This window comes from Somniosus microcephalus, chromosome 2 (assembly GCF_052327205.1).
Source record: "Somniosus microcephalus isolate GS21.2 chromosome 2, FLI_Smic_1.0, whole genome shotgun sequence".
Taxonomy (NCBI): Eukaryota; Metazoa; Chordata; class Chondrichthyes; order Squaliformes; family Somniosidae; genus Somniosus; species Somniosus microcephalus.
In genome coordinates this window covers 186,491,025-186,502,474 of record NC_140988.1, presented here as the reverse complement: position 1 = coordinate 186,502,474, position 11,450 = coordinate 186,491,025, and the positions used below count along the sequence as shown (strand labels likewise).

Below are 11,450 nucleotides of genomic sequence, written 5' to 3'. Positions count from 1 at the left end.
GGGGAAGGAGAGAGCGAGAGAGAGACTGGGGGGAAGGAGAGAGGGCGGGAAGGAGAGAAAGGGAAGGAGAGAGAGACAGAGAGGGGGAAGGTGAGAGGGAAGGGGCTGGACTCAGAGCCCGGTGGGTGAAGGGCGGCTGCCATTTTGTGAGGTCGGCGGGACGGTTGAGACCGCGGGGAAGGGCTTGGACTTAGAGCCCAGCCGCGGTGACCGTGGGTTATATTGCGATGACTGTGTTATAGGACAATGAAGCCAGCTGCCCTCTGACCAGAGGAATCAGGAGCCACTTTCTTAAGGCTTTTAATCTGCGATTTAATAATTTCAAAATACTGTTACTTGTTCCACATTTAAATTTTATGTAGTTTAAAATACTTCTAACATTGAATATAATTCTGGTTAATATTTGGGATCCAGGGTGTAGTTAGTAATGCTTGAAGTCTTACGTTGCAGCTTCTGACCGCCTGTGTGAAGCAGAAACTCAGACATAGTTTGATGTTGAATCTTTGCTGGTTGTTCGAATGATGCCAATAAATCTGTATCCGTTTCTGTGACTTTTTCTTAATTAGGAAATGCCCCTAATTGATGAAACGCCGACTCCCTCCTACCTCTTCCCCGCCCCCCTCCCACCTCTTCCTCCACCCCCCCACCTCTTCCTCCCTCTTCCCCCCCTCCCCCCTCTTCCCCGCCCCCTCCTCCTCCTCCCTCTTCCCCCCCACCTCTTCCCCCTCCCCCTCCTACCTCTTCCCCCCCTCCCCCTCCTACCTCTTCCCCCCCCTTCCCCCCTCCCCCCCCACCTCTTCCCCCCCTCCCCCCTCCTACCTCTTCCCCCTCCCTCTTCCCCCCTCCTACCTCTTCCCCCCCTCCCCCCTCTTCCCCCCCTCCCCCTCCTACCTCTTCCCCCCCTCCTACCTCTTCCCCCCCCTCCCCCTCCTACCTCTTCCCCCCCTCCCCCTCCTACCTCTTCCCCCCCCTCCCCCTCCTACCTCTTCCCCCCCCTCCCCCTCCTACCTCTTCCCCCCCTCCCCCTCCTACCTCTTCCCCCCCTCCCCCTCCTACCTCTTCCCCCCTCCCCCTCCTACCTCTTCCCCCCTCCCCCTCCTACCTCTTCCCCCCCTCCCCCTCCTACCTCTTCCCCCCCCTCCCCCTCCTACCTCTTCCCCCCTCCCCCTCCTACCTCTTCCCCCCCCTCCCCCTCCTACCTCTTCCCCCCCTCCCCCTCCTACCTCTTCCCCCCCTCCCCCTCCTACCTCTTCCCCCCCTCCCCCTCCTACCTCTTCCCCCCCTCCCCTTCCTACCTCTTCCCCCCTCCCCCTCCTACCTCTTCCCCTCTCCCCCTCCTACCTCTTCCCCCCTCCCCCTCCTACCTCCCCCCTCCTACTTCCCCCCCTCCCTCTCCTACCTCCCCCCCACCTCCCCCCTCCCCCTCCTACCTCCCCCACTCCTACTTCCCCCCCTCCCCCTCCTACCTCCCCCCCTACCTCCTACCTCTTCCCCCCCCCTCTCCTCCCTCCCTGTCCCCTCCTCCCCTCTCCCCCTCCTCTCCTCCCTCTCTCTCACCACCTCCCTACCCCCTTCCCCCCTCTCCCCCTCCTCCCCCCCCCCTGCCCGAGCCCTCATCCCCCGCTCCAATCCCTCTTTCCGCCCCGGGGCCCGGGCCTCGGCACCTGGATGAACGCGTTCCCTTGGACGCTTTTGGCGGCCTCGGCCGTCACCCTGATGCCGTTGGCCGAGGCGAACACCCGCAAAGACATGGCCCAGCCGAGTCCAGCGCCCCGGTCAGCTCGAGGTCCGCAGCCGCTGTTCGGCCGCAGGCCACAAAGCACCCGAGCCCAGCGCCGGCGATGGCTCCACGGAGCTCCGTGCCGCCCTACGCACTGACATGGCCCCGCCCTCCCGAGCTGGCTTGAAGAGCGCCGATTGCGGCTGAGAGAGACGGCCGGCGGGCCCGGTTGCCGGGGTAGCCCTTCCCGCTCTCCAAGCCCCACCCGAGATCAACACTCCCGAGAGCCCCCCGCCCCCCAGCCCGAGCCGAGCGGGGAACAGAGAGAGACGCCGCGTCTCAGCTGCTCCTGCTGCGCGCGCACCCTTTACTAAGGTAGCAGCGCTCGGCTGAAGCTCGCCCCTCCAGCCTTCACAAAGATGGCGGCGATCGGGGGCCGCTTGTTGACTGGGGCCGGGAGGTGCCTAGCTCGGGCGTGGGTGTGGAGGAGAGGCCGAGGCTTCGAGGCCAACCTGGAAAAACGGGGAAAGGTAAGAAAATTAATGAGATTAGATAAAAGATTTAGAAAGTAATTAACTTTTTTAAAAAACAATGTGTTTTAAAAGCAACGTTTTTTTAAAGACGCAGAAAGCGGGAAAAAGGAAAAGTTTGGAAGCAAGATGGCGGCGACTCACCTCGGTTCAGAACGATAAGGCCCGCCCACACACGCACCGATTGGTCGACCGTCAGGTCACCAAAGCGTAGGATTGGTCAATCGTCCCGTCACTCGACCGTAGGAGGGCCCGGCCGCACGCGCCAGGAACCCGGCGTACGATTGGTCGACCTCGAGGTCACTCTATCGCTAATGAGCGGATAATGAGATGCTAATGAGTGGAATGTTGAACGTTTTTCGGATACTGCGGGCGTGATTTTTGTCCGGCCGAAACGTAAATACGCTTACGACCGTTTCGGAATGGTAAGCTTTCTTTCGACGTAACGCACGCGTAGGTACGCTCTATAACTTTCGAGCGCATAGCCGGACAGACGCACACATGAGGACAGACAGATAGACAGACAGATCGATCCGTTTATATATATATATATATAGATAGATAGATTTTCATTGATGTATGGTAGTCAGTTTCTTAGTAAATTAAATATTTTAAAAATATTTATAAGCTTTTAAAAGGTGCCCATTAGCCTAATAAAAAGAGCATAATTTTAAGAGCCTCCTCGAAGGCCCACAAACGGGCACAATTAGCGGAATCTCGCCATGCTCATTAATTCAATCTGGGGATGCTACACAGTTTTGTGGGCGGGGCTGGCTTCCAACGCAATGCTTTTTAAACTAGTGCAAAAGATCGCGAAACTTGATTTGAACAGAGTGACTTGCGCTTGAAATTCCATGTGGACAACTAACTAACATGGAAGTTAGAGAAAAAAACAATGTTTTCTTATATCAGCCATCAACTTTTGCTTTTTCTTCGTCTTTTTTGTTTAGTCTCGTCTCAATCTTGTTGGACATCCTTTTTTCATTGCTTTTCCACCTGCCATGTTTCTTTTTTTGACTGTCCTACTCTTTAATCTTTCTACTTTTCATTTCTTGGTTTCTCCTTCTTACTTCTAAACATCTGCCTCTGTTTCATCATGAGACTTTCCAATCTGAAAAATTGAACTTTTATTTTCTCCTCAAAAAATATCAAAAATAAAAGTTGCACCAGAAAAGTGCAAAAGTCCATTCATCAAAGTTTTGGGGTATAGCCTAATGATTACTTAGTTATTCAATTGTCAATCTTTGACCAGTCTGATGGCATTGCCTAGTGGCAGCTCTTCAGAAAATCAACTATCTGTAGTTACACTAAAATCCTTTTCAATTGTTGCCATTTTTCCAGAGGAACCACCAACATTAACATTTTTACAGCTGGATCAAGTGCAAAATATTTGATTTGAAATATGGCTGTTGGAAATGACCATTACATTTTATGCTGGAAAAGAAGCGGACAAAGCACCATCCCAATATAAAATATTGTAATAGATTCTTGCCCAACTTCCTGGCAACCCAGCATTTCATTTATTCAAAGAACTATGTGCAGTACTTTTATACTGTCAGTGAGAAATTTCATATATACACTCCACCAACAGCCAAATAAAAATAACAATACTAAGCAGATCAGCTGAGGAGTTGATCATGATGATTTAGAGGATATGCTGTTTTATCCCATTTAACATACAATATGTTGTCAGGGTCACTGGTTTACAATGATTAAATAAGTTAAATTTGCTTTTTAGTACACATTAGCCAGAAATCGTTAGCGAATGCTGTAAATTGGATTTTCTAATCTCGCCCTTCAGATCATTTTATTTTTGTGCTGCAAATGCAAATTAATAGCGGTGGGGTAACGGCAATGGGGCATTTTTGATCTCATGAATGTCAGGTCCAATGGTCTATTTTCTTAGCCAATTAAATTTATGGCTAGAGAAAGAAACAGAGCAAATGATGGAGGAGGAAATAGGGTGAATTATAGTCAAATTAGATACAGAAAGAGAAATAAGGAGGGAAAGAAAGTGAATTAAGAGAGACAGAAAGGAAAAAATTGTAAAATTTTAAAAGCCTCTAGGAACCTGCAAGAGTGAGACACCACAATTTCACTGTTCCCTTTCTAGGTCTCCAAGGTTGAGTGTCATGTCAAGACCATAAAACACGTAATTAACAGGGCCCTACGACATGAATTACTGGCCCTTATTGGCTGTGGCAAGTTTAATTCATATTAAAGGTGTAAATCCAGCAATTTCATGGCACACAATGGAGAGGCTCATGACGGGATAGCCTCGCCAAACTGAAAAATTACCAACGGCCCCTTCTCTTCCGCATCTGTATGTTTCCCTTGGGGTCATCCTCCTTGAAGACGCTCCTTAAAACCTACCTCTTTGACCAAGCTTTTGGTCATCTAGCCTAATATCTCTTTATGTGGCTCAGTGTCAAATTTTGTTTTACAATGCTCCTGTGAAGCGCCTTGGGATGTTTTACTATGTTAAAGGCACTATACAAACACTTGTTGTTGTAGTCATTGTCCAGACGCTTGGCCCCCACCATAGACTTGTTGCCTTGCCACTAACTCCACCAATCTCCCCGGTAACTGTCTCAAGCCGAACCAGAGTATTCACAATTTTGCATTCCTGTTCAACCTCAAGAGTCCATCTCCAATTCAATGGCCACCTACTTTCAATGCTAACATCATTGGCCTCAGCCCCCACTTCACCCCATTTGCTCTTGAAACCCTTAGCCATGCCTTTTTTCACCTCCAGACTTAAATATTTCATTGCTCTTGTGGCCAGACTCCCATTCACCAATCTCCATAAACTTCAGCTCATCTAAATCTCTGCCACAAATCCTGTCCCGTACCAAATCCTGCTCACCAATTACCCCTGCCCTTGTAGATCTGCATTGGCTCCTTGTGTTTACAATTCTCCCTGGTCTCGCCCCTCCCTATCTCTGTAATTTCCTCTAGGATTACAATCTCCTACCCCACCCACCCCGAACGGTCTGTTTCTGATTCTGGCCTTTTGTGCATTCTCCCTTTTCTTCACTTAACAAATGGCGGTCAGTCTCTCACGCTCTTAAAATCTCTCCCCAAACCTGCCTTTCCACTTCTGGCTCCTCCTTTAAAACTCTCTGTAATGCCAGCCATGCCTAAATCTCTCTTTCTGGCAAGGTGTTCTTTTCTCCCCAATGCTTCCATGAAGCGCCTTGCAACGTTTTCTACGTTGAGGAATGTGATGAAATAACTCTGTGTTCTGGCATTTGTATTGTCTGTTGTTGTTGTACTTGTTAATGTCTGGAATGTTCTACCGGTGTAACCACTAATGCTCCTCCCTAGCCTCGCCCCTCTTCTGGAATGTTCTACCAAGGGCTGGGTCGGTGATGAATGATGGTTGCCCTGTGTTAACTTGATGCCATGTTCTTACTTAATAAAAGCCTTTAGTTTTAAGCTTTAACCTCATGGATTCAGGCAGTTATTTGGCACATCAAGGAAGTGCATGCTGTTGAGGATCCAAATCAAACTGAAGCTATGAGTCAGTAAAGCTGGAGCAAAATATCATCTGATTTGAAGTGTGAACAATTTAAAAGGGTCAGTCTTTGTAATGGGAGAGGGTTAGACATTCAGGCCGTGATTTTGCTGGCGCTCAGAGGGCGGGTTCGGAGGTGGGTCCGTTGTCAAAATCGCAATGATTGACGGCGAGTTGGGAACCCGCTGCGAACCCGCCTCCATGTAAGTTTCCAAAGCGTCGGCTCTGCGATTTCAGAACAAACCCGACACCAAGCGGCGGGGGAGGCATTTAGGATACTTAACTGCTTGTTAAAAACTATTTTGCCAGCCTTTTTCTATTTTCCCACATTTTCAATGGGGTGCACGTCGTTCAGAGATCACGTCAGATAAGTACGTCGGGAGGTCAATCGAGCTGAATAGATCCCAACTGCAGTATAAAATCTAACCTTTCACATCTGTTCAGTTTGCAATGTCAGAAGTTGCCGATTTCAGGATTGTGAAGACACATTTAATTAGTATCGAGGCTGTAAGTGTGTATTGTAAACTCTATATGCACTGTGACCTCCTTGGAATAACCTCTCTCCCCATTGACTGATTGCTTCTACCATCTCATTCTCAACTGTCATATATAACAGCAGAATGGGAACGATTTATACCCGCTCACCCTGGTCCTCAGAATCGGAAGATGATCATCCACACCAGCAGCACCAACAAGAGCGCCAACCTTCTCCTCAACCACCTGATGCACAGGGCAGGGCTGCACCACACCACAGGAGATACCCCCAACACAGGGTTTACAGGCAGAGGATGAGCTTCCTCAACATGACTGAGCAGCAGTGCCAAAGGAGGCTGAGACTTTCGCGAGAGGTAGTCGCAGACATTTGCACAATGCTTGATCAAGATCTGCAGCCCAGAGGAGCGGGTGGGCACACCTTACCAGTGGCGGTCAAAGTCACCACCGCCCTCAACTTCTTTGCGTCAGGCTCCTTCCAGGGATCAGCAGCAGATATTAGCGGCATCTCCCAGTCGGCTGCCTACAGATGCATCACACAGGTCACCGATGCCCGCTTTGGCAAGTCTGCAAATTACATCCACTTTTCCACTGATGAAGCCAGTGTTACCGAGCGGGCGCTCGGCTTTGTCAATCTGTCTGGTTTCCCATGGGTGCAGGGCGTCATCGACTGCACACATGTGGCCATCAGGGCACCCCATCAGAGCCCAGCAGCATTTGTAAACTGCAAGGGCTTCCACTCCCTTAACATGCAGCTGGTCTGCAACCACAGGAAGAGCATCATGCATGCGTGCATGAGATTCACTGGCAGCTGCCATGACTCTTACATCCTGCGTCAGTCCACTGTCCCTCAGCTTTTTGCACCACCAAACGAACTTTCCGGCTGGCTCCTTGAAGACAAGGGCTATCCCCTGAAGACGTGGTTAATGACACTGTTGAGGAGGCCCTCAAACGAGTCTGAGGAGCATTACAATCAAAGCTACATTTCCACCAGAAATTTCATAGAGCAAACAATAGGGTTGCTCAAAATGCGCTTCAGATGCCTGGACAGATCTGGTGGAGCCCTTCAGTACGCACCAGCCAGGGTCTCGTTGTCTGCTGTGCCCTGCACAACATCGTACTGCAGCAAGGATTAGCGTTGCATGAGGAAGGCGGCACAGAGCACACAGCCTCTTCAGAGGAGGAAGACCTGGAGGGGGTGGCTGACCCAGTGCAACCAGCATGCGAGCACATTGTTGCCCGTGATGCCAGGGATGGCCTAATCAATGTCAGATTCACTTAACTTTATGCAGCACAGACATGTGGCTGCCACATACACATGAATCAAATCAAATCAAAATCAAATCAACTTTTATTGTCATTGTTAATGCACAAGTGTAGTACAACGAAATGTAGGCTTGCGGCTCCCGAGAGTGTACAATTTGGATTAGGACACTTAAACATTTCAACATACATTTGTACATATATATTAGCATAAATATGACCATAATAAAGTGCATCGGCAGATGTGCAGGCTTTAGTGTTTATTTGTGGAGTTCAGTAGGATGACAGCCCTGGGAAAGAAGCTGTTCCTAAATCTGGTCGTACGGGTGCGAATGCATCTGTAGCGTCTTCCAGATGGTAGGAGGGCGAACAGACTGTGGCTGGGGTGGGTAGGGTCTTTGATGATGGACCGTGCCCTCCGTAGGCAGCGTTTCTGGTATATATGTTCTATGGTCGGTAGCCGGGTGCCGGTAATGCGTTGGGCAGTTTTGACTACCCGCTGCAGGGCTTTCCGGTCATGGGAGCTACAGCTGCCGTACCATACCGTGATACAGTTTGTCAGGATGCTCTCTATAGTGCAGCGGTAGAAGTTAGAGAGGATCGGGGGTGACAGATTACATCCCTTCAGCCTCCTCAAGAAATATAGGCGCTGCTGGGCCTTCTTCACCAGAGAGGAGGTGTTGAGGGACCAGGAGAGGTCTTCCGTGATGTGGACTCCGAGGAACTTAAAGCTGGCCACCCTTTCCACCTCCGCCCCATTGATGTGGATGGGGGTGTGGCTTCCGCCTTTGGACTTCCTGAAGTCCACGATTATTTCCTTTGTTTTCTTGGTGTTAAGGGTCAGGTTGTTGTCGGCGCACCACTTCACGAGATGCTGGACCTCCTCCCTGTAGGCTGACTCATCGTTGTTGGTGATCTGGCCTACTACCGTGGTGTCATCTGCAAACTTGATGATGGTGTTGGAACCATTAACAGCCACACAGTCGTGGGTGAAGAGGGAGTAGAGGAGGGGGCTCAGCACACATCCTTGTGGGGCCCCCGTGTTCAGGGTCGGGGGGGGGGGGGAGGTGTGGTTACCTAATTTGACAGACTGGGGTCTGTTTGTTAGGAAGTCCAGGGTCCAGTTGCAGAGGGAAGTGTTCAGGCCAAGAGTTTGGAGTTTGGCATTACCTCACTGCAACACCATAGAGCATCTTACAATGAACTGTTCAATCCTCGCACTGTCACCACCATTGCTGGACAATAAAGGCACCCTTACCCTTGTCTGTGCCACCTCAATTTGTGACCAAACATATGGCAACATCATCAATCATTCACAAAACATTACTTTATTACAATAAAATAAAAGAACTTAAACTTAACATTCATTTATAGCAAATCACCTTGGTGACTACCCTAGTGACTATTTATGTGTGAGCTTTCTTTGATGTGTGCTTCTACGTGGTGCTACCCCTGTGACTTCACCAGATGTAGAGGCAGGCTGCTCACTTCCCTTCTGCGTCTGCTTAGACCCCTTTGGCGGTCGTCCTCTGGGTTTTGGAGCCTTTGAGGGCCCGCCAAAGTCTGCTCCTCCTGCAGCTGTGCAGGGACAAACTCGGCCATCACTGTTCGGGGAGGCATATGGAGTTCTGACTGAGGGGTTGGCAAGGTGGGGGGGGGTGGGGGTGGGGAAGTTGGAGCACTTGGAAAGGAGCCCCCATTTCCATGTCGCCTCCCACCATCATCCCTCTCATGGGCCACCCGCACTTCTCTGCTAGCAAGTAGCTGGAGAGCGCCTTGCTGCACATCAGTGGGGCCATGAGGACCCATTTCTGTGCTGACATTCTGCATAACAACAACGTCCATGAACCTTTGGTTTCTCTCCTCAATAGATGCCCATCTATCCTACACAGATGACCATCTATTTAGAAGTGTTACCATGTTCTCCTGAGTCTGGTGATTTATGTCCTCCATGGAGGTTGCCATCCTTTCCATGGCAGAACCTACTGTTGCCAGTGCGTGCGCCATGGCGTTGCTCATATTTGAGATGGACTCCTCAATTCTCTGCACACTCGCAGTCACCGTGGTTGCAAACTCTGTCAGAGTCTCCTGAACTTGTTCCTGAAGCTCCAGGATCTCCCTCATCCTGGATGGCCCCCAAGGCTCAGCGTCTGCACGCAGCTCAGCAGAGCTAGGAGACTCCTGTGGCCTCCAACGAGGCATCTCCACTGCTGTCCCTGTCTCCACCATCTGACCTTGCTCACTTGTGACACACCAGGTGACAACACTACTCTATCTCGCATAGGACCCACCGAGGTGTGCATCTCTGCGCTGGTGCTGGGTGCGCTCATTTCTGCTGACGCTGCTCCCTCAGAGGCTGGAGCAGCCTCTGAGGAGTGCTCCTGCTCTTCCTCCTGGATAGTGGGGGGCCGGGCTCTTGATGGTCCTGTGGGAGAGTAAAGACATGAGTTAGACATGTGATATGTAGATTGCAGACACATCCCATTGTGCACATGATGAGCATTCAATTTTTATTCACATCAGATCCCAATCAAGTCACTCATGGTTGCAAAATAAGATGTCTGGAAAATAATTCTGTCACCAGGTTGTTCTAATGAGCCCCTCTCTCCGTCCCCCACTTCAGGCTGGTCAACTACTCCTACGATGTCCAGAGCTGCCTCCTCAGCGTGGGTGAGCTCAGCCAGCGATGGTGCACCTCCTCCTGTTCTCTCCCTCTCCCTCTTATTGTGGGCTCTCTTTTCCTGCAATGAGGGAAAGAAGTGCAGTTTTAGTGAGAGTGATGGAATGAGTGTGAAGAATGGATAGAATAGATGTTTAGAGGGAGACTATGATGGAGTGGGGTGCCAATACCAAGTTGTCTCCTTTTGAGTTGTTAGTTGTCGTCATTGCATAATGTTGAAGGCAAGTGCGAGGGGTGCACAGTAAGATGGGGATATGATTCTGTAGATAGGAAAACAGGGATGGGTGATGGTGCAAGGGATGTTGGGGTGAGTTAGGATGTGCAGGAGTCGGGATGGCAATGCAGAGTGATGGGAATGTGAGACAGGCACAGCAGAATTAAGGTAAGTGTGCTTTTATACTCACTTTTCCTGAAAGTAGATCATTAAATCTCTTCCTGCATTGCACCCAGGTGCGAGCAACAACAAATCTTGCAGTGACCTCCTCAGCTATTTGCAGCCAGGCTGCCTTGGTCTGGCGAGGAGGTCTCCTCCTTCCATTCCCAGGGTACAGAGACTCCCTGCGTCCTCTGACTCCCTCCACAAGAACATGGAGGGAGTCAACGCTGAAGCGTGGAGCAGCCCTCTGTCTCTGTGCAGTCATTTTGCAATCAAGCAGCACTCAGGAGTATGGAAGTAGAAGGGAGAACAAATGGGGACACGGCCCCCTTAAATACAACGGCAGCAAACGCGTCATCAGAGGAGCTGAACAAACTTGCACCTAGTGATTGGGCCAGGTAACACGCACCGAGGGCTTAACAAGCCCAATCAACGGAAAACTGCTTCAGCAGAGCGGCTGCAGCATGGAGCAGGACCGGAACCCGTCAACTACCTCTCCCGCCGCCTCAGCTGGGAAAATCCAGTCCTCAGTCTTAGGGGTTGAAAGTGCTTGCCTAATTGTATGTGGAGCTGTAAGTTTTATCATTCTATCATATTAGCTTTCTGTACTTGGTCAGTGACGATGCTCCTTTATTGCCCTACCTTGAATCATAGAACCACAGGAGCCCATTCATTGACGAAGGGTCATCGACCTGAAACGTTAAATCTGTTTCTCTCTCCACAGATGCTGCCTAACCTGCTGAGTATTTCCAGCATTTTCTGTTTTTATTTGGGCCCATTCATTGAGTTTATTCTGGTTCTTTGCTAGAGCAATCCAAAACTAATCCTACTGCCCTGTGTTCTCCCCACAGCCATGTATTTTCATCTGCTTC

General features: G+C 50.2%; 1 protein-coding gene across 9 annotated transcripts in view; it reads right to left on the bottom strand.

Moving 5' to 3' along the window:
* Positions 1-11,450, bottom strand: part of tbc1d19 (TBC1 domain family, member 19) — a 198,269-nt gene that overhangs the window by 34,764 nt on the left and 152,055 nt on the right. The window lies entirely within an intron of this gene.